This window comes from Heloderma suspectum, chromosome 2, assembly GCF_057233095.1.
Source record: "Heloderma suspectum isolate Gila_16-S chromosome 2, 16-S_ref, whole genome shotgun sequence".
Taxonomy (NCBI): Eukaryota; Metazoa; Chordata; class Lepidosauria; order Squamata; family Helodermatidae; genus Heloderma; species Heloderma suspectum.
The window spans coordinates 254,412,697-254,437,827 of NC_139459.1; the positions used below are offsets into that span (position 1 = coordinate 254,412,697).

At 45.3% G+C, this 25,131-nt stretch overlaps 1 protein-coding gene across 2 annotated transcripts in view; it reads left to right on the forward strand.

Moving 5' to 3' along the window:
* The first annotated feature begins 9,731 nt into the window (after positions 1-9,731).
* The window catches only part of FGF1 (fibroblast growth factor 1), a 100,255-nt gene continuing 84,855 nt past the window's right edge, over positions 9,732-25,131 (forward strand). For both annotated transcript variants that reach the window (XM_084838786.1, XM_084838789.1), the window contains exon 1: positions 9,732-10,243. The gene's annotated coding sequence lies outside the window, so the exon portion shown is untranslated. The remainder of the gene's footprint in view (positions 10,244-25,131) is intronic.

Below are 25,131 nucleotides of genomic sequence, written 5' to 3' on the forward strand. Positions count from 1 at the left end.
AAAGCTGATTTTAATAAACTCAGAACAATGATAAGTAAGGTCCCATGGCAAGTGACTCCAACGACAAAAGGAGTCCAAGATGGGTGGGAGTTTTTAAAAAAGGAAATTCCCAAGGCACAATTACAAACGATTCCAACATGAAAAAAAGGTGGAAGACAACAGAAGAAGCCAATGTGGCTTCACAAAAAGCTTAGAGATGACCTGAAAACAAAAAACAACACATATAGGAAGTGGAAGGAAGGCCAAGCTACAAAGAAAGAGTACAGGAAGGTAGCACAGAATTGCAGGGATGGCATCAGGAAGGCTAAAGCTGAGAATGAGCTGAGGAGGTTAGCGAGGGATGCTGAAAGCAACAAAAAAGCTTTCTTCAGCTACGTGCAAAGTAAAATCAGAGAAAAGAAATGGTGGTTCAGCTATTAAATAAGGATGGCAAAATGATAACAGATGACAAAGAAAAGGCAGAAGTGCTCAATTCCTACTTTGGCTCAGTCTTCTCCCAAAAGAGGGTGTATGACCCCCTGGCAAAGGCGAAGTACAGGCTGAAGGGGCAGGATTGCAGCCTGAGATCGATAGTCATATGGTCAAGGAACACCTAATTACTTTGAATGAGTTTAATTCTCCAGGGCCAGATGAACTGCACCCTAGAGAAATAAAGGAATTGGCAGAAGAACTCTCAAAACCACTGTCTATTATCCTTGAGAAATCATGGAGGATGGGTGACGTGCCAGATGACTGGAGGAGGGCTAATGTTGTTCTAAAAGGGTAAAAAGGAGGAGCCTGGGAACTACAGACCAGTCAGTCTGACATCAATCCCTGGGAAAATTCTGCAGCAGATGATAAAGGAATCCATCTGGAAGCACCTTGAAAACAATGCAGTGATTATTCGAAGCCAACGTGGATTTGTCAAGAACAAATCCTGCCAGACGAATCTGATCTCATTTTTTCATCAAGTAACCTCCCTTGTGGACTGTGGGAATGCTGTGGACATCATATACCTCGACTTCAGCAAAGCTTTCAACAAAGTGCCCCATGATATCCTGATGAGCAAACTAGCTCAAAGTGGGCTAGATGAAACAACGATCTGGTGGATTCACAGAATCCACCACAGTTGGCTGCAGAATCGGACTCAAAAGAGTGCTTATCAATGGGATCCTCTCAAACAGGGGAGAGGTAACGAGTGGGGTACCGCGGGGCTCAGACCTGGGCCCAGTGCTCTTCAACATTTTTATTAATGACTTGGAGGAAGAGGTGCAGGGAATGCTGATCAAATTTGCAGATGACACAAAATTGGGCGAAATAGCTAATACCTTGGAAGACAGAATGAAATTCAAAGTGATCTTGAAGGCTGGAGCGCTTGGCAGAAAACAACAGAATGATGTTTAATAGGGATAAATGCCAAGTTCTGCACCTAGGTAAAAGAAACCAAATGCACAGTTACAAGATGGGGGATACGTGGCTCAACAACACTACAAGCGACAAGGATCTTGGAAGTGTTGTTGATCACAAGCTGAATATGAGCCAACAATGTGATGTGGCTGCAAAAAAGGCAAATGCTATTTGGATGCATTAATAGAAGCATAGCTTCCGAATCCTGGGAAGTACCAGTTGCCCTCTACTCAGCACTGGTTAGGCTTCATCTGGAGTACTGTGTCCAGTTCTGGGCACCACACTTTAAGAAGGATGCAGACAAACTGGAGAGGGTTCAGAGGAGGGCAACGAAGATGATCAGGGGACTGGAAACAAAGCCCTATGAAGAGAGACGGAAAGAACTGGGCATGTTTAGCCTTGAGAAGAGAAGACTGAGGGGAGATATGATAACGCTCTTCAAATACGTGAAAAGTTGTCACAGAGAGGAAGGCCAGGGTCTCTTCTCAATCATCCCAGAGTGCAGGACACGGAATAATGGGCTCAAGTGACAGGAAGCCAGATTCCGGCTGAACATCAGGAAAAACCTCCTGACTGTTAGAGCAATACGACAATGGAACCAATGACCTAGAGAGGTGGTGGGCTCTCCCACACTGGAGGCATTCAAGATGAGGCTGGACAGCCATCTGTCGGGGATGCTCTGACTTGGATTCCTGCATTGAGCAGGGGGTTGGACTCGATGGTCTTGTAGGCCCCTTCCAACCCTACTATTCTATGATTCTAAAAGAATAAATTAACACATATCTGAGATCAGGAATATTCAAAAACCAGTGGGGGGAACACTTCAACCTCCCAGGGTACCCTTTCACTGACCTTAAGGTGGCCATTCTTCACCAAAGGAACTTAAAGACAGGTTTCAATGTGAAATTGCCGAGCTACAATTCGTCAAGAGGGTCAGCTCTGTTTATAGTGTTGTTTTTGTATTTTTATGGATTATTGTGAACCGGCCAGACAGCCTTGAATTTGGGCGGTATAGAAATGAAACAAACAAACAAACAAATAAACAAACTCTGTGGCTTGAATAGGGACAAAGGCTTTTTATCACACTATACATGTTAAATTAGTTTATCAATGCCAGGATGTCTATGTTACCACCCAACAACTGTTTTGTGAATGGCCACTCGCAATAAGGTAATTATAACCGCCTATACTTTCTGCAAGTCACTTCCCTCCGATCTCATTGTCTACAATCTCCCTCCCTCACAACAAGGGGCAGTATCCATCACTGTCTGTGTGCCAGTGGCACCCACCTGGCACAACAGGAAGCTAACTTTACCTAAAGCAACCGGAAATGAGCCAAAACACTCGTTTTTGGAATGGAATATGTCCGCAAAGTTCACAGAATTCCAGAAACAATGTTTGGACTTGTTTTCAGGGTTGCTGAAGGAAGCGCTAGCTTCCTGGTGTTGGTAGTGGTCTCTGCTCATAATCAGCAGAGGCACATGGGCAGCATTGGATACTGCCTCATTTGTGTGCATGTGTGTGTGTGTGTGTGTATATATATATATGTATCTTCCTTCCAACTGAGGATAACACTTCATTCACATGATGAAGTGAGCTAAGTCCATGAAAGCTTATGCCATAATAAATTTGTGAGTCTGTAAGGTGCCAGAATGCTCTTGTTGCTTTTTCTATCTAAGAGGTTTTCTATCAACAGAAAGGCCAGCAGTCGGCACTAGGGCTGAGCCTGGGTTCTCAGCCCTGGAATATAAGAAGGAGAACATCTCTGCCAATATGCAGAATGCCTTTACCTTGTTGAATAACCTTGACCAGCCACAGCAAACCTGGGATTAGGACACAAGCCAAGGACCTTCAAATCAGAAAGCAGGGCTTCAAGGTGGCATTAAGGGTGCTTAGCCCCTTGGCTTTTAGAAACCAAGCATGGCCTGAAGTCAGCTGAAATTAGTTAGCTGTTAAGTATTTAGTTCCTCTTATTCCATTTTAACAAGAGGGAGCAGGGTGCAGCAAAATGTTTTGGGAATGACAAGGAAGGATAGTTTGTCACTCCTACTCCCAGGAAGGATCAGTGTGGTGTGCAGCACACACCCTGTATTGTGCAAACTGCAAATCAGCTTGAATTGAAACTTCTGTTCCTCCAACAGGGCTATTACTTGGAGAGGGGAAAAGAAAGATTTTTCATATGCAGAACCGGATAACAAAGAGGACCCTGCAAAGGATGTAGCTAGACCTAGTAATAAAGGCTTACCTTGAGCCTTTTTAGCCCCGTATCCAAAGGCAGACCTCTAGCATTCTTAAGAACTTTTTCTACACATGAAAGAGGCAGACCAGACGTAATCCTTGTCCTTTCACCTGGGCTTCAAGCCAGCCCTAAAATAGCATTTTGTGCCAAGTTCAAAAACAAAGTCACATGAGAGCAGGAGAGAAAAATAGAAAAGCCAATGAATGTTCTTATTTCCTTAGACTGTTCAATGTGGACGTCAGTACAGTCACTTGAGCTTTTAAGGGCACAATCCTATGGAGATAGGCGGCTGCCTCCAAACTCAGAGGTGACCACCTATCCAATGCAGGGCAGGAGAAGCACGGAGGGGATTGTTCCCTCCGCACTTCTCCTGCCCCACATTTGCAGCTACACAGGCAATTTTGGCTGTCTAGCCACAGGAAGGCAGAGCGGGGGAGGAGGCTGCCGGACAACACACAGGATGTGTTGTACTGGCATTTCCGCCTTCCCCACCCCAGAACGCCCCCCAGAATGCCCCGTTTTGGCCATTCCATGCTCCCCTTGCAAGCACGGAGCACAGGGCTGTTCCGCGCTGCCTGCGAGGCAGTGCAGAAGGGGGAAAGGTTGCTTCCCAGAAAACAACATATCTTATGGCCATCTAGCTTCTGACTAGCGGCCATGAGACTACTCCCCAAAGGGACTTATTCCCACAAGCAGCTTTCCACCTCATCCTGCAAACCTCCAAGTTTAGTAAGTGATACTGAATTTCAACTAGGACTTCTATTCCAAATTGCCTGAAACAGATGCTATTTTCATCTGGAGAGTATAAAAACCCCTCCCATGTGCTACCTTACCTTTCAGGGACTCCTTTGTCCCCACAGCACAAGGGTGAAAAGAAGAATGAAACCCACTCTCAACAAATCAATTGCTCATGCTATAAAGAATGCCAGTTCTATAATTTGAAGCAAGTTTCTTCTTATGTTCATGATTATTTCTATACTGCCCAATAGTCAAAGTGTCTGGGTGGTTCACAGAATAAGACTTTAAAAACCATAAAATGCAATAGAATAATAAAACATAATCTAAAAACACTAACAAGTTTAACACAGAATAAAACTAGAGTAACTATCAAAGTAAAAGCCAGCAGCAGTGCAATGATCTTAAAACACACCAACATTTTTTTGTATAAAACTGCAAAACTTAAAAAGCCTAGGAAAATAAGGTTTTCACCTGGGGCCAAAAAGACCAGAACATCACCTTCAGGTGAGCCTCTGGGAAGGGCATTCTATAACTAAGGTGCCACAACTGAAAAGGCCCTTCCTTAGTAGCCATCCACCTCGCCTCCTTTGGCTCTGCTTCTGTTATTGCACCTCATTATTTTTACATGCGCAGGTCAGCTCAAAACTTCTTCAGAACCCAAAACACTGAGGAAGTCTCCACTGTGGCCTTTTAAATGTTGGGACATCCTTCTGATTTTTCCTCTTGATGTTTTGCCATCAAGAAGAAGCCTCAAAGTGACTTTTCCATTTGGTCTCCCCACCTCCATCCCAAGTGATCTGCAAGATGTTTGTGGTTATTGAAAATCCCAGTACGGTATACAGATTCAGTTTGGATGTGTTTGGCAGAGCGAATAATTTAGCCTTCTCCATAACCCCTATGCGTCAAGCTCTGAAGCAGACTTCCTCTAGTGAAACAGAAAAACTAACCTTTATATGGCAATATCTCTGCTTCATATTGGATTATTTGATACCAGATGGAATCTGACTTAATTATACTGTCTGAGCAAAAGAGAGCATGGAACTGAGTCCCTTTAAACAGAAGCCTACATGTAAAAGCTCTGTGATGGATGGAGTTCAGATTTTTAAAAAGATGTTTGCCCTTATTTTCCCCCTGATTGGTTTAGGATAGAAATGAGAATTGAGTCTGGGGGAGGGAAGGGGGAAATGGGGTTCTGCATAATCTCCATTTTAGAACATCATAAACATTAGGCAGCAAAGCTGGAAGTCAAGGCTCCTTGGCAAAATGATTCCTCTGTGATTTGAGCAAAGGGAGAATTACTCCTTTCTCAAAGTGAAATAGCGATTCCAAACAGATTCCTCTGAACTTGTGTCCCTCCCAAGACCCCCTACCCCACCCATCCCCTTGCTCTGGCATCCCTTCAGTTCCACAGTTTACACCCCCATTCCACATGGTTTCCACAAGAGAAAAAGAAGTGGTTCTTTCTGAAGTACGTAATTGTTTCCAAAGACACTAACAGAAGGTTTAAGATGGAAATCAGAGGACTGTACAGGAATGTTCACTGTAGCTTCACAAATTATAGCCTCTCTTCACAAAAGTGCACCAGCAAGTTCCTTGTATCATGGAAAAATTATTAATACTACTGGCACCTACTTGTGCGTCAGGCAGTGAGGCAGAAGTATACCAGAGCACTCCCAGATACCCAGTATAGCTCCATCTAACTCATAAGAAGAGACAATTGATACAAATCTTTCCCAGGTTTTAATTTTCACCTTGGGAATAGTTTATGGAGCAGTTCTATGAACAAAAAATGTTATGTGGGAGGTAGACTTGGGGTTTCCAGAAGAGAACATTTATTATTGAGTGCTGACAGCTGAAATTAGTGAACGCCTGGCCCAGAGATCCAAGGCCAGCCCTACCATTAGGCAGACTGAGGCAATCACCTGAGGCAGCAGATGTTGGGGAGCAGCAGTGGCAGCTTCCCATTTGTTCCTCATAAACTCTCCAGCTGTTCTCCAGTGTAGGAGGACAGAGTTGTGTATGGCACATAGCCTGTCCTAGGACCCCTAAACAAACCTGCTTCCTCAAAGCAGTGGAAGACATCACTACTATCCCATTACCAGTGTTGGAGCAAGATTCAGCTGTCAGTTCAGCCAACCTCTGTACATGGAAGGGAGAGGGGGTTCCTCCTCCTCCTTCTTCACAACTGGCAGCAAAATGTTTTGGGCCAGCTCCATCAAAGAGGAGGAAGAAGAGTGAAATGCTTACACAGTAAGCTTCTTAGGCTGCAATCCTATACACACTTACCTGTGAGTAAGTCCCATTGAACTATGAGATCCTGCAGATCCAAAGCCTCCCCTGATATGCCCATGACACACTTCCCAATCTGTCCCATTTTTGCCTCTACCAACGTTAGAGCTTTGATGTTGGAGAGACAAGGCAGGGCCTTGGAGGTTTCCATGGGGCTAGGTTGGGACTTCCAAGGTTGGATCTCCCTCTCTTAGGGTGGACCCCCCCCCTCTTCTCAGAGGGGGAAGATCTCATTTATCTTATGCCCATGGGATGCCCTCCCAGGGACCACAGTATTGCAGCCTTAATATATGTAGCAATAGTGGAGTGGGGGGGGGTCCAAGGGGGACAGAAGCACTCTCTTTGATTTGTTAATTAAAGGCTTTTCTATATGAGGCATTTATCATACGCTCCTCATTCCCTACTCACAGTTGTTTATGGGTTCTTTAGACAAAGACGTGGCCCTCTAGTTTCACTTCTGTGTCTAACCAGCACTTTCAGCAAGTTTTTTTAGAGCAGGGAAAATGTGGCATTTAATTGTGAAAGTGAAAGAAAGCAGAATTTCCCCTTGTATATTTGCACTATTCTGCTATACCACAATGCCAACTAGAAGTTATGTAGCAGAAAAGCAGGAAAGGAAATGCTCCTAGTACAGTGTTCAGATCTCAATTCTGCAATGAAACTAAAAGCAGATACAGCAGATTAACAGCCAATTAGCAGCCTCATGTAGAAAAGCTCTAACTAAAACAGCGGCGGGGAACCTCTGGCCCAGGAAACAAATCCTGAGCTCATGGGATCCCAATCTGGCCCTCTGGAGTACCTCAGATGTTCTCACCCCTTTCCCCCAGCCACTGAGCGTTTAGTGGTTTCCTGGCTTTTGGTGCAGTTTTTCCCCATTCTAAAAGATTGAAATGCCTCTCCTATGGCTTAGTTACTGGTAGTAAGAGCTTTAAACTACAATATGCTGATATGTGTATGGATGTGTGTGTATTTTGGCTCCACACCTTTTGCCTGACCCACAAAATGATGCCACTGAGAGGTTCTCTGAAACTGAATTTGGTGCTTGGGTTGAAAGAGGTTCCCTACCTTTAGAACATAAGAAGAGCCTTGCTGGATCAGACCAAGGAGCTATCTAGTCCAGCATTCTGTTCACCCTTGAACTAGAACAACTTACTATGCTTGTACATACACTCCATTGTACTTCTAACACCTGTAGGAGGAATCTGCAGAATGGAATAGAACAGTTCTTAGGGAAGAGTTGAGATTGTGTTTGGGCTTTGTCCCACAACGTATTTCAAATTTAAACAGCTTTTTGCAAGTCTTCTTAGGAAATTATCTACTCCTGAAGTGCTGTATGTTGCTGCCTATGGACTGCTCGGCACCTACCTGTGTTTCAGCTCAGTGGGTGCTATGTTTCAGAAATACAGGAAAAGATAGCTCTTTATAATACATACCTGCAAAAAACAACAACAACTGCAGTCCTGAATAAATAGAAAATATTGTATTTAAGGACATATTCTAAAAAAGATTCTTATTGTCATCAGGCAGCTTAGGTACAAGTAAAAAAAATGATAGCTATTTCCAGACTTAGGCTGTAGTTGCATCTGTTTCCTTTACTAACCTGAGAACATTCCTATGGCTTGTAACTGATAAATATGTGGAACGGGGTTGTGAACTGTGAAGTTGAAGGGATGCCAAGGCAAGGAGAGGGACATTTTGGGACACAAGTTCAGTGGAATCTTTTAGGAACTGCTATTTCATTTGGGGAGAAGATTAATTCTCCCTTTGCTCCAGTAATGGAGGACACATTCTGTGAAAGAGCCATTCAAATATTAGTTACCAAATATTTGTAAAGTTCTAAAATGGAGATTACACAGAATCCAATTTCTTTCTTCCTTCCCTTCCCTAAATTAAATTCTCTTTTCCATACTAACCAATCAGGAAAGAAATAAGGTCAAAAAACTGTTTAAAAATCTGCACTCAGTTTCTCACACAGATTTTAAAACTTTCACGAGGAACTCTCAATTTAAAGGGATTCATTTAGCTCCATGTTTTCATTGTTCTGATAGTGTAATTAAGAGCGCAATCCTATGCGTGTTTAGACAGAGAAAAGGCCAACAACTCCCAGCATGCCCCAGCCAGGCAAGCTGGGGATACTTGTTGTGGCTGATTCATCCGTCTAGTTAAGTGCTGTTCAAAGTGTTCAGGAAGGGGTTCCCCACCCCACTCCCCAAAGTTGAGGTGTCCAAGGCAAGCCTGAGGCAGAAAATCCTGCAAGCCCCTCTCTCCCTCCTTGGCAGTAAAAACGCAACATAAAACATTTTAAATAACACTGCCTTTTCACGACACTCAGAAGCAGCTGCCTCTGAGGCAGTCGCCTCACTCTTCCTCAGTCTCAACTACCAATGAAACGAGCATTCCCCACGCTGGCTGGGGGATGCTGGAAGTTGTAGTCCAACACACCTGGACGGCAGCAGGTTGGGGAAGTCCCTCTGCCTCACAATGGGGCCAGCCCTGCGGAACGGCCCTTGCCTCTCTCTCTCCCTCTCCCCAGTGCCACTTTTCCCTGAGGGAGGCCCGCTTGCTGTAGCAGAGCCTGGGCGGGAGACAACCGCCTCAGGGGGAAGGAGGGAGGCAAGCAGCAGCAGGTGCAGGCAGGATCCCGAACCCCTCCTCCGAGCCCCCCTTTTCCTTGGGAGAAAAAACCACCGCCCCTCCACTTCAGACGTGATTGGGCAGACTGGAATTTTAAAGAGACGGGGGCCTCTCGCCATCGTTTTGCCTTTCTCGCGCCGTGAGGAAGAAAAGAACAAAACAGAGGCAAAATGAAGAGGGGAAAAACATGCCCTTTCGGCCCGCAGAGCTTGTCTCATCCCTCTTGAGCGCGGTCCACCCCTTCCTTAGCAATGGGAGCCTCAAAATAAATACAGACCGCTGCGGCTCCGCGCCGTGGTCCGTCTCGTCCCCCCGTCTGTCTAGAGGGAAACCATGAGGGCATGATTTGCATCAGGGCTGCGCCGCTGCAGTGCCGCGGCCTGCCAACGACGGTGCTGGCGGAGCAGGCGGCGGGCTTCTGGCGCTCATCTCATGCACCGCCCTTGCTGCCTGTCGGGCGAGTGCCCCGGGTTTCCTTCTCGCCGCCGCCGCCTCGCTGCTCTGGGCCAACGTGTGGTCCGAGATTTAGGGGCTCTCCTCCCCACCTCTCCCATCCCACGAGGGCTCCGAGGCAGCCGAAAGGAGCCGTGCGCGAAAACCGGCGCAACAAAGGCGAGGCGGGGAGGAGCTTCGCTTGCCTCACTCTCGGGGAGCACGCTTTCGGGGGCGCCTTCCAACAACCTGATATACACGTGCTGCGGCCCGTCAGAAAGGAAGGGGACAAATCCACGCCACGCACCGACGGGAACGACAAGTCAGGCGGCATCCGAGTGAAACCACAGGAATCCCGCGCGGAAAGAGAGAGAAAGCTGCCGCCGCGGGGCGGCACACCGCCTTCGCCCGTTCGCGCCCTCCCGCCCGCCCGCTGTCCAGACTGCGGCAGGCGAGGATTGCCCTTCCCGGCACCAACAGCCGAAGCTCCGAGGCGCTCTCAGCCGAAAGGCGGCTCGGCAGCAGGTAAGATCATCCCATCGGGTCTGGGTCCCGGAGAAGGCTCCAGGCCAAGCAGGACGGAGCGAGAGAGGGATGGCCGAGGGAAAGCTGGAAGGGCAGAAAGCTGCTTGCGGTGCTTGTGCGAATAGGGCAACTAGAAGGCAGAGAACAATCTGAACAGCAAGCGTTCTGCATGTTGATAGCAAAGGTTATGAACTTGGGTATTGAGTCAAATAAGATACCTCCTTAGAGGTCTTATTTGACTAACTTCCTAAATTCATAACCTTGATGAACCTTGCTATTTGTATACATTGCTGTTTGATAACTTTACTGTCTCTGTAGGCATGCTTAACAAGCACCACAAGTTGGAGGGCATAAACATCCAGGAGCAAGCCCCCGCCCCCCAACACGTCCGCTACCTCCATACCCTCACCTGTGGCACTGGAGATATGGGGTGCCAATGTGGTTACAGAGCCTGACCATACATTAGGTTGTTGGTTTGTGTATCAAAACGCAATTCTCTCGCCTGCACCATTGTCTGGAGAACATCCCTGGCCACATTAAATATAACTGGCTGGGACAGGGATGTGTGTAAGGGGTTCTTTGCTTGTCTGTTTATTTGTTTTGTTGAATTCCCACACAGTGATGTAATAGCTCAAAGTGCATTTCCCACATACAGTTTTCAGGTTTTGGAGGATGGAAATCTACTATTCTAGTGCACAGTAGACTATGCTCTCTCAGTTAGGCTCTTTTCTATTCTTCCATACATGCTGTAACTGTACATCACATGCATAATTTCACACTTACCCTACTTCTCCAAGCGGTGGGAAGTTCCAGGGGATACAGTGCTCACTCAGGTTTGGTTTCCTTTGGAAGGTAGTCACTAGAGGCTTATTGGTATTTTGTAATATTTGTATTTATTTACATTTCTATTAATATACAGCTTGAGCATAAGGCACAAATCTTAAACATTCCAACAGACAGCCAAAGTCCACTTCTCCCATATCAAAGTTCCAGGGAGGCAGACTGCACCTTAAGATGCTTACAAACTCAGTTCTCCGTCTCTGTGGGCCAGTTAGCGCGACACGGCAGCCCACCATGGGTTATTTGACCCACAACGAGGCTGCGGCATCTGTAGGGTATGTGCAGCTGCCATTTTGCATATCCAATCCCCGCTCTGGGTTTGTCGTGTAGTGTGAACCCAACAAGCCTGAGTTATGTGAGGATTATGAGAGAGTTGTTTAACCCTCGCATAACCCATGTTAGCCAAGTTCACAGAACATGACAAGGGTTAGGGTATTTTTAGAAATATGTTTTTACTGTAGAATTTTATTGTATTAAACTGTTTTATTATACACTCTGTACATCGCCCAGAGTGGCTGGGTGACCAGCCAGATGGGCGATTAATAAATTTAATAAATAAATAAATAAATAAATACCCTGAGGGGGTTGGATATGCAGAGTGGTGCCCATGAGCACCATGGCTTGTCATGGGTTAAATAACCCACGACGAGCCACACCGTGTCATATGACACGGTCATTGTCTTTCTCTGACCAGGTTTGCACAATCCTCACAGCTCACCATGGCTTATGTCAGCCATGGTGGGTTATGGTGTGTGCCAGATGCCATTTTGAATATTCAACCCCCAGCAGGGGTTGCCGTGGTTTGATATGCCATCTGAACCTAGGCAGCAGGGGTTGTTGGAGGGTTATTTGACCATGGGTTATTTGAGGGTTGTTTCTCCTTTCCACAACTCCTGCTGCTCGGGTTCGGATGACACACCAAACCATGGCAACCCTTACCACCACTACCATGGGGGCTGAATATTCAAAAGGTCTGCTGGCACACACCACAAGACACCATGGCTTTAAAAAGCCATGGTGGGCTGTGGTGATCATGTGAACTGGCCCTATGTCTCATACTCAAGCTGCAGTCTGCCCCTTTTTTCCTGCACAAACACCTAGGGCATTTCCAGATGGACCACTATTGGCACTAACCATCAGAAGGTATCATGCAGCAGTTCTATCTTTTTCTCTTTTACTGATTATCTGCAGTAAGAGAAAAGATGGAAGAAGTGATGGGAAAACACCAGAGGATTAAGAGTGGAAGACAACATTGTCTCTCCCAACCCCTCATAAAATAGGGCAGGGTGATGCCACAATAAAAGCCTCATCTGTAGCCACCCTTAGATTACAACATCTTCAACCAGAAGGGGAGGGGGGGAGAGATCCCCTTTTTCCAAAACAGCTCTTACTTTCCAAGGGTCTCCTAATCACTGTGGGCCATTTACTTGCAATTTCTTTAACAAAGGAGATACTTCCACAGGCCATTAAGGCAGGCCCAGACAGCTCTTCTGGCTCCATTAACCCCCTCCTGTCCAATTTTACAACAATATATATTTTCAGCCAGATTTATGGGGCTATAGCAGAAGCAAGCTGCTGCAGGTTTTACCAGGATATTTTCTCTGTGTTCACACATTAACATACCTCAGATTTCTCATGCAAATCCAGAGATCAGGTATCCCGTTTGGGAGTTCCTGGTCTGAAAAGTAGGGCAAGAGCTGTCTTAAATGGAATGCCATTTAATGTACCTTAGGGAGAGCAAGGCAACTGATATTTGATAACATTGAAACTGATTCATCAAGTACCAATGCATTCAGTGTATTTGATCTTTATATCAATAGGCTCAGCTTGCAAGCAAGGCTCAGCTTCTTGATTACTTAGTGGAGTTAGGAATGAACACAAAGTTGGCACACCAATCCTTGTCTTGCAGAGAGGTAGCTAAAGTAGATGTTTTGAGATGTTTCCTGATTGACTTGATACCTCCTTTAGAGAAGCACTTATGATTAGCAGCAGATCTGATATAGAGGGTCTGCTCTTGCACCATGCTGGGTAGAGAACCGGATTATCACCTGTCTGTAAAAAATATCTGTTGCCTTGCTAGGTTAACCTCCCCTAGAGTACTTACGTCCCAAAATGCAGGGTTAGGAAAGTCCCCTCATCATCAGGAGCTGATTTAATCCCATTCTATAGTGCGGAAAGGGTATTTCCTACTAACTACACATAGTAGTGAGAATGTTGGTCAGAGAAAACATCACCTATATTTGGCCAGGCAGAATAATAGCCACAAGAGGCATATTTACCTTTCAGAGGCCTGAACGTTTGGTCAATTTGTATGCATAGGCACATTTAAATATGTCATACTTTGATCTGTCATGAGTTAATTTTTAAAATTACATGAACTTAGATTTCATCCCTTTGAAGAGCAGATTGTGCTCAAAATCAATGGAGTTAATATGCATAGATACAAGAACTACAGACTATGGCAGTCTTCCCCAACCTGGTGCCATCCAGATGTGTTGGACAATAATCCATCATCACCAGCCAGCATGGCCAATGGCCATACTGACTGGGGATGATGGGAGTTGTTGGGGAAGGCTAATCTATGGGAATAAGACTTAACTTTATCATAGTTTCTCCTAACTCATTCTCTGAAGTAACAGCAGTATGTGAAAAGAGATAATTCTCTGTGCAATTGTGGTTGCATTTTCTGGGAACTGTTCTCTTCCATCATGTATTCTAGCCTTCCTCCAGATGTTTAGGATTTCGACTCCCATCAAGCCCCAACTATCACAGTCAATGGTCAGGAATCCTGGGAGCTATAGTCCAAATATACTATTATTTTATTTATTTATTTATTTCATTTCTATACCGCCCAATAGCCGAAGCTCTCTGGGCGGTTCACAAAAATTAAAACCAAACAGCACACAATAAAACAATTTACGACATATAGAACATTAAAACCACAATATAACAATACAACCACAATAAAACCTAGCAGCAGTGCAGGAGTTTAAAATACAAATTTAAAACAGCAAAGCTAAAAATTTAGAAAGCTAAAATGCCTGGGAAAATAAAAAGGTCTTCACCTGGTGCCGAAAGGAATACAATGTAGGTGCCAGGCGAACCTCACTAGGGAGCTCATTCCAGAGCAGGGGTGCCACAGCAGAAAAAGCTCTCCTCCTAGTAGCCACCCGCCTCACTTCCTTTGGCAGGGGCTCACGGAGAAGGGCCGCTGACGATGATCTTAAGGTCCGGGCAGGCACATATTGGAGGAGGCGATCCTTCAGGTAACCTGGCCCCAAGCCGTTAAGGGCTTTGAATGTTAACACCAGCACTTTGAATCGGGCCCGGAAATGGACTGGCAGCCAGCGCAGCTGGAAAAGTACTGGTGTAATATGAGCTTGCAGGCCAGTCCCTGTTAACAATCTTGCTGCCCTATTTTGGACCAGCTGAAGTTTCCGGACCGTTTTCAAAGGCAGCCCCACATATAACGCATTGCAGTAATCCAGACGAGAAGTTATCAGAGCATGGATAAGTTTAGCTAGGCTATCTCTGTCCAGATAAGGGCGTAGTTGGTATACCAGCCTAAGCTGATAAAAAGTGCTGCGTGCCACTGAGTTCACCTGTGCCTCAAGTAACAGTTCTGGATCCAAGAGCACCCCCAAACTACGAACGTGATCCTTTAGGGGGAGTGCAACCCCCTCCAGAACAGGTTGAACATCACCTAACCGGGCAGATGAACCACCCACTAACAGCACCTCCGTCTTGTCTAGATTGAGTTTCAGTTTATTGGTCCTCATCCAGTCCATTACCGTGCCCAGGCACTGATTCAGAACAGCCACTGCCTCACCTGGTTTTGATGAGAAAGAGAGGTAGAGATGGGTGTCATCCGCATATTGATGGCACCTCAGCCCACACCTCTGGATAACCTCCCCCAGCGGTTTCATGTAGATCTTAAAAAGCACGGGGGATAAAATAGAGCCCTGTGGAACCCCATGGCACAATTGCCATGGCACAGAGCAATAATCCCCCAGCACCACCTTCTGGAATCAGCCATCCAAGTAGGAGTGGAACCACTGTAGTGCAGTTCCTCCAACTCCCAACCCAGACAGAAGGATACCATGGTCGATGGTATCAAAAGCCGCTGAGAGGTCCAGGAGAATCAACAGGGTCGCACTCCCACTGTCCCTCTCCCAGCAGAGGTCATCCCACAGGGCGACCAAGGCAGTTTCCGTTCCAAAACCAGGCCTGAAGCCCGATTGAAATGGATCTAGATAATCTGTTTCATTCAACAGTGCCTGGAGCTGTCCTACAACCACCTGCTCAAGCACCTTGCCCAGGAAGGGGATGTTGGCCACTGGCCTATAATTGTTAACATCCTCTGGGTCCAGGTTAAGCTTTTTCAGGAGTGGTCTAATTACCACCTCTTTTAAAGCGGCAGGCACCACTCCCTCTCTCAAGGAGGAATTTACAACCTCCTGGACCCAGCTGGACATCCCCTCCTTGTTTGATTTAATAAGCCATGAAGGGCAAGGGTCAAGCACACAAGTGGTCTATCAGACTTGGCCAAGCACCTTGTCCGCATCCTCGGGCTCATCCAATAAAACTGGACCAGACGGTGCTCTGAATGCCTCTACCAATGGAACTGCATTAATCGTGGTGTCCAATTCATGACACATCTGAGCGACTTTATCTTCAAAGTGCCGTGCAAACTCGTCACAGCGTGCCACTGAGGGTTCCACCATCTCTCTCCCTGGCCCAGAATGTAACAGGCCACGAACCACTCGGAAAATCTCCGCTGGACGACACTGAGAAGATGCAATGCTGGTGGAAAAGAACTGTCTCTTTTCCACCCTCACCGCCACAGAGAAGGCTTGATAATGGGCTCTTACCTGTATTCGGTCAGACTCAGCACGAGTTTTCCTCCACCTGCGTTCTAGCCGTCTCCCCTCTTGCTTCATTGCCCTCAGCTCAGGTGTATACCAAGGAGCTGGCTGGGCTCTGCTCAGAGGGAGAGGGCGCTTGGGCGCCATCGTGTCAACCGCCCGAGTCATCTCTGCATTCCACAGAGCGACCTGGGCTTTGACAGGAGCACCAGCCATACCAGCAGGAAAATCCCCCAGAGCCCTCTGGAATCCATCAGAATCCATTAATCTCCGGGGGCGGACCATTTTAATAGGTGCCCCACCCTTGCAGGGGGGAAGGCTGCCAGGAGTCTAAACCTCAGCAGGAAGTGATCTGTCCATGACAAAGGGACAGATGTTAATTCCTCCACTTTCAGATCACCATCTTCCTGCCCAGTTGAGAAAACCAGATCAAGCCAGAAAACCAGATCAAGCATGTGTCCTTTTATATGCATTGGGCTGATGACATGTTGGGACAGCCCCATGGTTGTCATGGCGGCCATGAAGTCCTGAGCTGCCCCAGATACAGCGGCCTCAGCATGGAAGTTGAGATCCCCCAGGACCATCATCCTAGGGGTCCTCAACACCAAGTCCGAGACCACCTCCGTCAGCTCAGGCAGGGAGTCTGATGGGCAGCGGGATGGGCGGTAAACCAACAGAATCACTAATCTGTCCCGGTACTATAGGTACTATAGCACCAGGTTAAGGAAGGCTGATGTATCATCTTGGTAAACTGGTCTGGGAATTACTTACTGCTGAGAGAAGAATTGGTATAATCTACAAATGTGTCTCGGACTGGCAGGGTCACTTCCTACCCTCACCTAGTATTCTTGTAGAGGTGGGTATTTTCTCATCTACTAAATGCCTAAAAGAGGTAATCCCTATTTTCCAACACAATCTAATGAAATTGGAGGATCAACATTCATTGGACTTTGGGCCTGGAAGGGAAGCCAAGAACTGTCTGCACTATTTGCTGTGGCCAGGTTCTTCTAACCACTACAGTTTTATTTACTAGATACTTCAAATTTTCACATGGGAATAACTACTGTTTAGTGCTACAAAATGCAAAAATGTAGGAAATTTTGTTTTTCACTCCTATCAGGAAGTTGTGTTTTCTCTTAAGCTCCATTAAAAGTCACTTGTCACAATTACAGGAAAGTACTTAATGTTGGACATATCAAGGAAAACAGTTATAATGGTGTTTGATATTAAGTATGCCTTTTATCCATTGATGTCATTGTAAACTTAAAGGATTGAATGGTTTTCGTGAACAGAGCGCTTTGATATGGGCCCCAATGCATCTCCAGTTGTTACTGTTGCATGAAACTAGTTGTGCCATATGGGGATGCTCATGTGCAATGTTAGATATATCCATCCATTTCAGTGACTCCAGATACGCAATTCAGTGAAGGAGAAAGTTCATCCCAACTGCAGCATTAGCTCTGGAACTATTGACAAGGGCTGGATAGGATAAATAGTTTTTGCCTTTGAAAGCACTATTTTTAAAGGATTATGTTGGTTGTCACTAATGGCCTTTGTTGGTGCAAAAGAAGATATATTTATCTCCCCAACATCTGACTACATTTGTATAGTTGTTTGTAATCCCTGGCGTAAAGCTGCCTGCTGAAGTAATGCACATGGTTTGGTTTCTTTCAATTCAGCTAAAACCAAGCCCTGTTTCCATCTCTGCTAAAATCACATTGCTAGCATATCCTGACTAAATGCCCCCAAAGGAAACACTGAGTGCTTCCAGTAAAGTGTTTCATTAGATAAGTCTTCAAGGCAGTTATTTACAGCAAAATGATATTATTTCAGAGCTGCCAAATAGTACACGCAAAGAAGAGTACTATGGCTTGTGTGTCAGGTGAATAGGGACTGAAAATTGTTACTACTGAGGCCTAAACTGGATGCTACAGGGCAGACATGTGTAACAGAGTAATACTGACTGAGGGGCTGCTTAACTCTTTCCCCTCCAGTTGTTTTCCTGCTCAAAGTCTGCACCACCCCCATACCTGCTCTTCCACTTGCTAGGGGACAGTTATGTATTTTTTCCCTATGTGAGTGTAAAAGCAGGTGGGAGGCCATTTTGAGTGGGAATATAGCTGGAAGGGAAATGGTTGCTCATATAAGTTGCTTGCCCCCATATTACTCTGCTGACATGAGTAGACAGCTCATGTGAGTAATTATTTGTGGAAGTGAGCAGCTGGCAGATTTTTAGAATAGACTTGCAAGATAAACGTTCATGCCAGCATTCATACATTATGAGATCCATGTTTTTTTCTGACAGAAATTAAGATCCATTTGAAAGAAAAGACACAGAAGTGACCATGTCTGTGATCTGTAGATTCTAATTTTCCTTTCCCCTGGTCCCCAAACTAGGAAGAGTGTAAAACTGCAAACTAAGGGTAATATAAAGGTAAGTAACATCTTGGCTGAATTGTTAAAGGAGAAATAATCAGAGCTTTAGATGTTTGAAATATTGCCTGTTGTTGCAGTATAGTATTTCTTTTTAAACATAACATTTATGATGTGTGGAAATGTAGTTCCCTTTCCTCATTTTACACATGGTTCATTGTATTTCCCTAAATTCTTTTAGGGAAATAAAATAATTTTATTTTGTGGGGCTATCCAATCCAATCCCCTATTGATGGAAACTGGACTAGCCTTTTCATAAAATCCCAAACTCAAAACTGTATACTGTTAGGAGATCTCCATTGGCCTCAATAATATGTATGAAGGAATGATAGGTAGAGAAAGTGTTTTTTATACGTGGATGGCAGGTTCGCACGTAGATGAATTTCCCTGTGGGGCTTTGCGCTGTGGGGGCCACCATTTTGAATATTCAGGCGCAATGGGGGCGTGCTGTAGCTTTTCATTACATGCAAACCCAGCAAGGATGGGTTGTTGGGGTGGTTGACAAACCACCTGCAACCCTAAAACAGCCTATCAGTTCTGGGTGGCTTGGCAACCACCCCAGTAACCCACCCACCCTCGCCAGTTTTGCAAGTCATGAGAAGCTGTTGCAGTGGGGGCTTGGATTGTCAACCTGGCACCCATGGGTGCCGCAACCCACCATGGCTAATAAGCCACAGTAGTCTGAAGTGATCGTGTGTACCAGATCATTCACTTAGGTGTGTGTTTTGCATAAATCCTTAGTTAATGTCACAAGGAAAAAAATCTTTAATAAGTTGTTAAAATGTAATGGTTTGGTTTAAAATAATAGGCAATTTCTATGCTTTTTTTTAAACCTTGCTTGCTGTAAGCTTTGGCTAGTTTACTAGTCTCATTAGATTTGCTAATCTTATTATGTAAATTTGTTAGATGATTGGCCTCACTGTGTGAATAAGTGCAATTTAAAGAATTATGGAGAAATTTACTGTTCGTGTCCCTGCCTTATTATATTATTTTTAGCTTGCATGGTAAAATTCATTCATTACAGCTGCACCCATTGCTTCATTTGATCTCTTTACAAGGGCTGGGATTAGCGATGTTGAAACTGAAGGTATTAGTCATTTTGGTACTTCATAATAATCCCAAGTATTTCTTCTAAGTAACTTGGATTTGTGAGCTTTTAATTTGGCCCAACATGTTTCAGTTATAGCGCCTTGCCTATCTGCAGTTGTTGAGTGGAGTTGCCCTTAATGATAGCTTGGATGTTTCTGCTGGCAAAGAATGCGCTCACTTACCCCCTCATAGCAATGAGCCACCGGAGGCACAATATGCCGGTGTTTTAGCATCTGCATTGGCTCCTATTGTCCTACTGACACAATTAAAAACTCTAATAAATTTGAACTATAAATCCATTAATGCCTTTGAACCAACATATCCAAGACACCACAATGTCTCCTATGTTACATCATGATGGCCTGGGAAAGCCCCTTTGAATTGCCCATTCATGAACCAGGGCCAGGATACCTTTCTGTATGTCCTGGCTTTCTCAGGGCTTGTACTATAGCACTGTGAAAGTAGTATCACACACTGCCTCCCCATAGCACCTCCCACCTTTTGCACATGAATTACCAAAGTGGCTTTAATCATGGTTAAGAGTTGCAGTGGCACCGATCTTAACCATGGTTAATGGTAGCTACACTTTTCTACTGAACAGGCTTTGAAACCAGCATAGGAAGATGTTTTCAAAATCCTGGTGAGTAGAGATCCCTGGTTATTGTTAGCCATAGTTAAGACTGATGCTTATATAACCCTTTTTGTTGTTGTTTATTCGGTCAGTCGCTTCCGACTCTTCGTGACTTCATGGACCAGCCCACGCCAGAGCTTTCTGTCGGCCGTCGCCACCCCCAGCTCCCCCAAGGTCGAGTCCGTCATCTCCAGAATATCATCCATCCATCTTGCCCTTGGTCGGCCCCTCTTCCTTTTGCCTTCCACTTTCCCTAGCATCAGCATCTTCTCCAGGGTCTCCTGTCTTCTCATTATGTGGCCAAAGTACTTCAGTTTTGCCTTTAATATCATTCCCTCAAGTGAGCAGTCTGGCTTTATTTCCTGGAGTATGGACTGGTTTGATCTTCTTGCAGTTCAAGGCACTCTCAGAATTTTCCTCCAGCACCACAGTTCAAAAGTATCTATCTTCCTTCGCTCAGCCTTCCTTATGGTCCAGCTCTCGCAGCCATAGGTTACTACGGGGAATTATGAATGCTTTCACTATGCGGACCTTTGTTGTCAGTGTGATGTCTCTGCTCTTAACTATTTTATCAAGATTTGTCATTGCTGTCCTCCCAAGAAGTAAACGACTTCTGATTTCCTGGCTGCAGTCAGCATCTGCAGTAATGTTTGCGCCTAGAAAGACAAAGTCTGTCACTGCCTCCACGTTTTCTCCCTCTATTTGCCAGTTATCAATCAAGCTGGTTGCCATAATCTTGGTTTTTTTGAGGTTTAACTGCAACCCAGCTTTTGCACTTTCTTCCTTCACCTTCGTCATGAGGTTCCTCAGCTCCTCCTCACTTTCAGCCATCAAAGTAGTATCATCTGCATATCTGAGTTTGTTAATGTTTCTTCCAGCTATTTTAACTCCAGCCCTGGCTTCATCATGCCCAGCACGTCGCATGATGTGTTCTGTGTACAGGTTGAATAGGTAGGGTGAGAGTATGCTACCCTGCCATACTCCTTTCCCAATCTTAAACCAGTCCATTGTTCCGTGGTCTGTTCTTACCGTTGCTACTTGGTCGTTATACAGATTCCTCAGGAGGCAGACAAGATGACTTGGTATCCCCATACCACCAAGAACTTGCCACAATTTGTGATGATCCACACAGTCAAAGGCTTTAGAAAAGTCAATAAAACAGAAATAAATGTTTTTCTGAAACTCCCTGGCTTTCTCCATTATCCAGCGGATATTGGCAATTTGGTAGGGGTGCACGAAAGCCACTTACCTGGTCTCGCAGCTTTTCGCGGTGGGGGGGAGGCGCTTCGCTGCTCTCCCCCCGAAGTTCAGGCCGGGGGGGGGGAGGCTTCCCGCCTCGCCCGGCCGAAATTCAGGCTGGGGGGGAGGCTTCCCGCCTCGCCCGGCCGAAATTCAGGCCGGGGAGGAGGCGCCTCGCCTCGCCCGGCCGCGAAATAAAAAGTTAAAAAAAACAACAACAACGCCCCCATGATAGGCTACGTGACGATTAACGTAGCCTATCACGGCTAGATCTGCAAAGTCAGCCGTGATAGGCGACGTAAATCGTCACGTAGCCTATCACGGGTGACTTTAAAAAAAAAAATAGCGCGTACGCAAATGGCGGCCCACATAGGGAGCTGCCATTCGCGTTCCTTATTTGGTCGCTATAGTCTACGTAAAGATTTACGTAGACTACGGCGAAAATAAGGGCAATGCAAATAGCGTTGCCCTTATTTTCACCGTAGTCTACGTAATCTTTACGTAGACTCCAGCGACCAAATAAGGAACGGGAATGGCAGCTCCCTATGGGGGCCGCCATTAGCTGTACGCGCTTTTTTTTTTTTTAAGTCACCCGTGATAGGCTACGTGACGATTTACGTAGCCTATCACGGCTGACTTTGCAGATCTAGCCGTGATAGGCTACGTTAATCGTCACGTAGCCTATCACGGGGGCGTGTTGTTTTTTTTTAGTTTTATTGGAATGGCGGCGGCGGCAGCCGGTCGAAAGATCGGCTGCCGCCCCCACCCCTGACAAAGACCCGACGAACCGCCGCCAGGACCCGCTGCCGGGAGGGACATTCGGGAAAGGTAAGTCCCGTCCCGGGGGGGGGTGCGGGGGGAGTGCGGAGAATTTCTCCCCGAAACTTCTTCGGGGGGCCGAACACGTTGGCACTTGGCCCCCCGAAGTTTCGGGGAGAAATTCTCCGCCAACCCTACAATTTGGTCTCTACTTCCTCTGCCTTTTCGAAACCCAGCTTGTACATCTGGCAACTCTCGTTCCATCAATTGCTGGAGTCTAGCTTGCAAGATCTTGAGCATTACCTTACCGGCATGTGAAATAAGTGCCACTGTTGGATAGTTTGAACATTCTTTGGTGCTTTCCTTTTTTGGTATGGGGATATAAGTTGATTTTTTCCAATCTGGTGGCCATTCTTGTGTTTTCCAAATTTGCTGGCATATGGCATGCATCACCTTGACAGCATCATCTTGCAAGATTTTAAACAGTTCAGCTGGGATACCGTCATCTCCTGCTGCCTTGTTATTAGCAATGCTTCTTAAGGCCCATTCAACCTCACTCTTCAAGATGTCTGGCTCTAGCTCACTGACCACACCGTCAAATCTATCCCCGATATTATTATCCTTCCTATACAGATCTTCCGTATATTCTTGCCACCTTCTCTTGATCTCTTCTGCTTCTGCTAGGTCCTTGCCATCTTTGTTTTTGATCATACCCATTTTTCCCTGGAATTTACCTCCAATGTTTCTAATTTTCTGGAAGAGGTCTCTTGTCCTTCCTATTCTATTATCTTCTTCTGCTTCCGCGCATTGCTTGTTTAAAAATAATTCCTGATCTCTTCTGGCTAACCTCTGGAATGTTGCATTTAAGTGGGCATATCTCCCCCTATCAGTGTTGCCTTTTGCTTTCCTTTTTTCTTGGGCTGCTTCCAGTGTCTCAGCAGACGGCCATCTTGCCTTCTTGGTTTTCTTTTTCTTTGGGAAGTTTTTTGTTGCCGCCGCCTGAACAATGTTGTGAACTTCTGTCCATAGTTCTTCCGGGACCCTATCTACTAAATCTAGTCCCTTAAATCTATTCTTCACCTCCACTGCATATTCATTAGGAATATTCGTGAGCTCATATCTAACTGATCTGTGGGTCTTCCCTATTCTCTTTAGTCTGTTTCTAAATTGTGCAATAAGAAGTTCATGATCTGAACTACAATCAGCTCCAGGTCTTGTTTTTACCGACTGCATAGATGTCCGCCACCTTTGGCTACAAAGGATGTAGTCAGTCTGATTTCGGTGTCGACCATCTGGTGAAGTCCATGTATAAAGTCATCTCTTAGGTTGTTGGAAGAGAGTGATTGCACAGTGAGTTGTCTTGGCAAAATTCTATCAGCCTATGTCCCACTTCATTTTGTTCTCCCAGACCATGCTTGCCTGTAATTCCAGGTGTCGTTTGACTACCCACCTTAGCATTCCAGTCTCCTGTAATGAAAATAACATCTTTTTTTGGCGTACTATCCAGTAGGTGCTGCAGATCCTCATAGAACTGATCTACTTCTGCTTCTTCACCATCTGTGGTTGGGGCGTATATTTGGATCACTGTGATGTTAAATGCCTTACCCTGAATTCGAATTGAGATCATTCTGTCATTTTTTGGATTGTATCCAAGGACGGCTTTAGCCACTTTATTATTAATTATGAAGGCTACTCCATTTCTTCTGTGGTCCTCTTTTCCACAGTAGTAGATCTGGTGGTCACTTGATGTGAAGCGGCCCATTCCAGTCCATTTCAGTTCACTGACACCCAAAATGTCTATATTTAATCTTGACATCTCCCCAATAACCACATCCAATTTGCCCTGGCTCATAGATCTTACATTCCAGTTCCACATAGTTAAAAATGGCAGGGAGAATGTGAGTGGACTTTGTGTACAAGAGGAGAGGAGCTTTGAGGATGGAATGTACAGTCCCATAGCCTGTCCCTGATCCCTTAATCATGTTTAAAAGATCAATGCTGCAATCCTATACATACTTAACTGGGAGTAAATCTCCTTGAATGCAATGGGAGTTACTTCTGAGTAGACATGCATAGGATTGCACTGTAAGAGAATTACATCCGTCCAGGCCCTCAGTGGCTCTCCCATACAAATGGAACTCCTTCCCTTAGAGTTTTTTATGCGCTTACTAAGTCACAAATGCACGCACATGCACACGCACACACAGAGAAAGTGCTGGAATCGAGAATAACCATTGTTCAAATCTCAAAACAAAACGTTTTTCTTCTAGGAAGGATATATGCAACCCAGTGCATGTCTCCTCTGCAGGTCATGTCAGTGCAAGCTCATTTTTGTTCAGCAGAACAGATGCTTCACACAGAATTATTTCCTACAAGGAAATAACTTTCTCATGATGTCATGCACTCATTACACATGGTAGTGCACACATGCAGTTTTCCTATTCAGAAGGTGATATTCCTGTTTGTGTGCGCTGTGGTTCCAAGGCTTAAACGGCATAAGCTGAAGCCCTCAAGCTTGTTGTATGAACATTAGCTGATTAGAGTACATTTTTTGACTAGCAGCTGAAAGTGTGAACTGACTTCAAACTAGTGGGTGCAAGGGGTGAAGAGATATATCTGCGATGGTCCATTCACACATGTGAGTTATGAACTGATACGGTTATCAAGTAATGAATATGCATGTGTGAACCAGGCCTTAGTTATTGCTAACTGTGGTAAATGTTATTTTTTATGGTTTATCCAGCCATCTAAATGCACACAGTACAAGGAAAGTGCACTAGAGTTCAAAAGCTAGACATTTTGTTCATTTTCATGGTGCTCCTGACTGACTAAGTTGCAAGCTTACTTTTGCAAATAGAAGAAGGGGAAAACAGAAAAGAAGCTGTTCTTGTGCTGTTTATAGTCTGACTGGAAATAGCGGGCATCTTGTCTGAAAGTTTGTCCTGCTTATATTTACATGCTGTATCCAGGAGTGTAAATGCCGCCACATCTGTTTACACTACTTAAGGATCTCAATTTCCAGAGAAACAGAT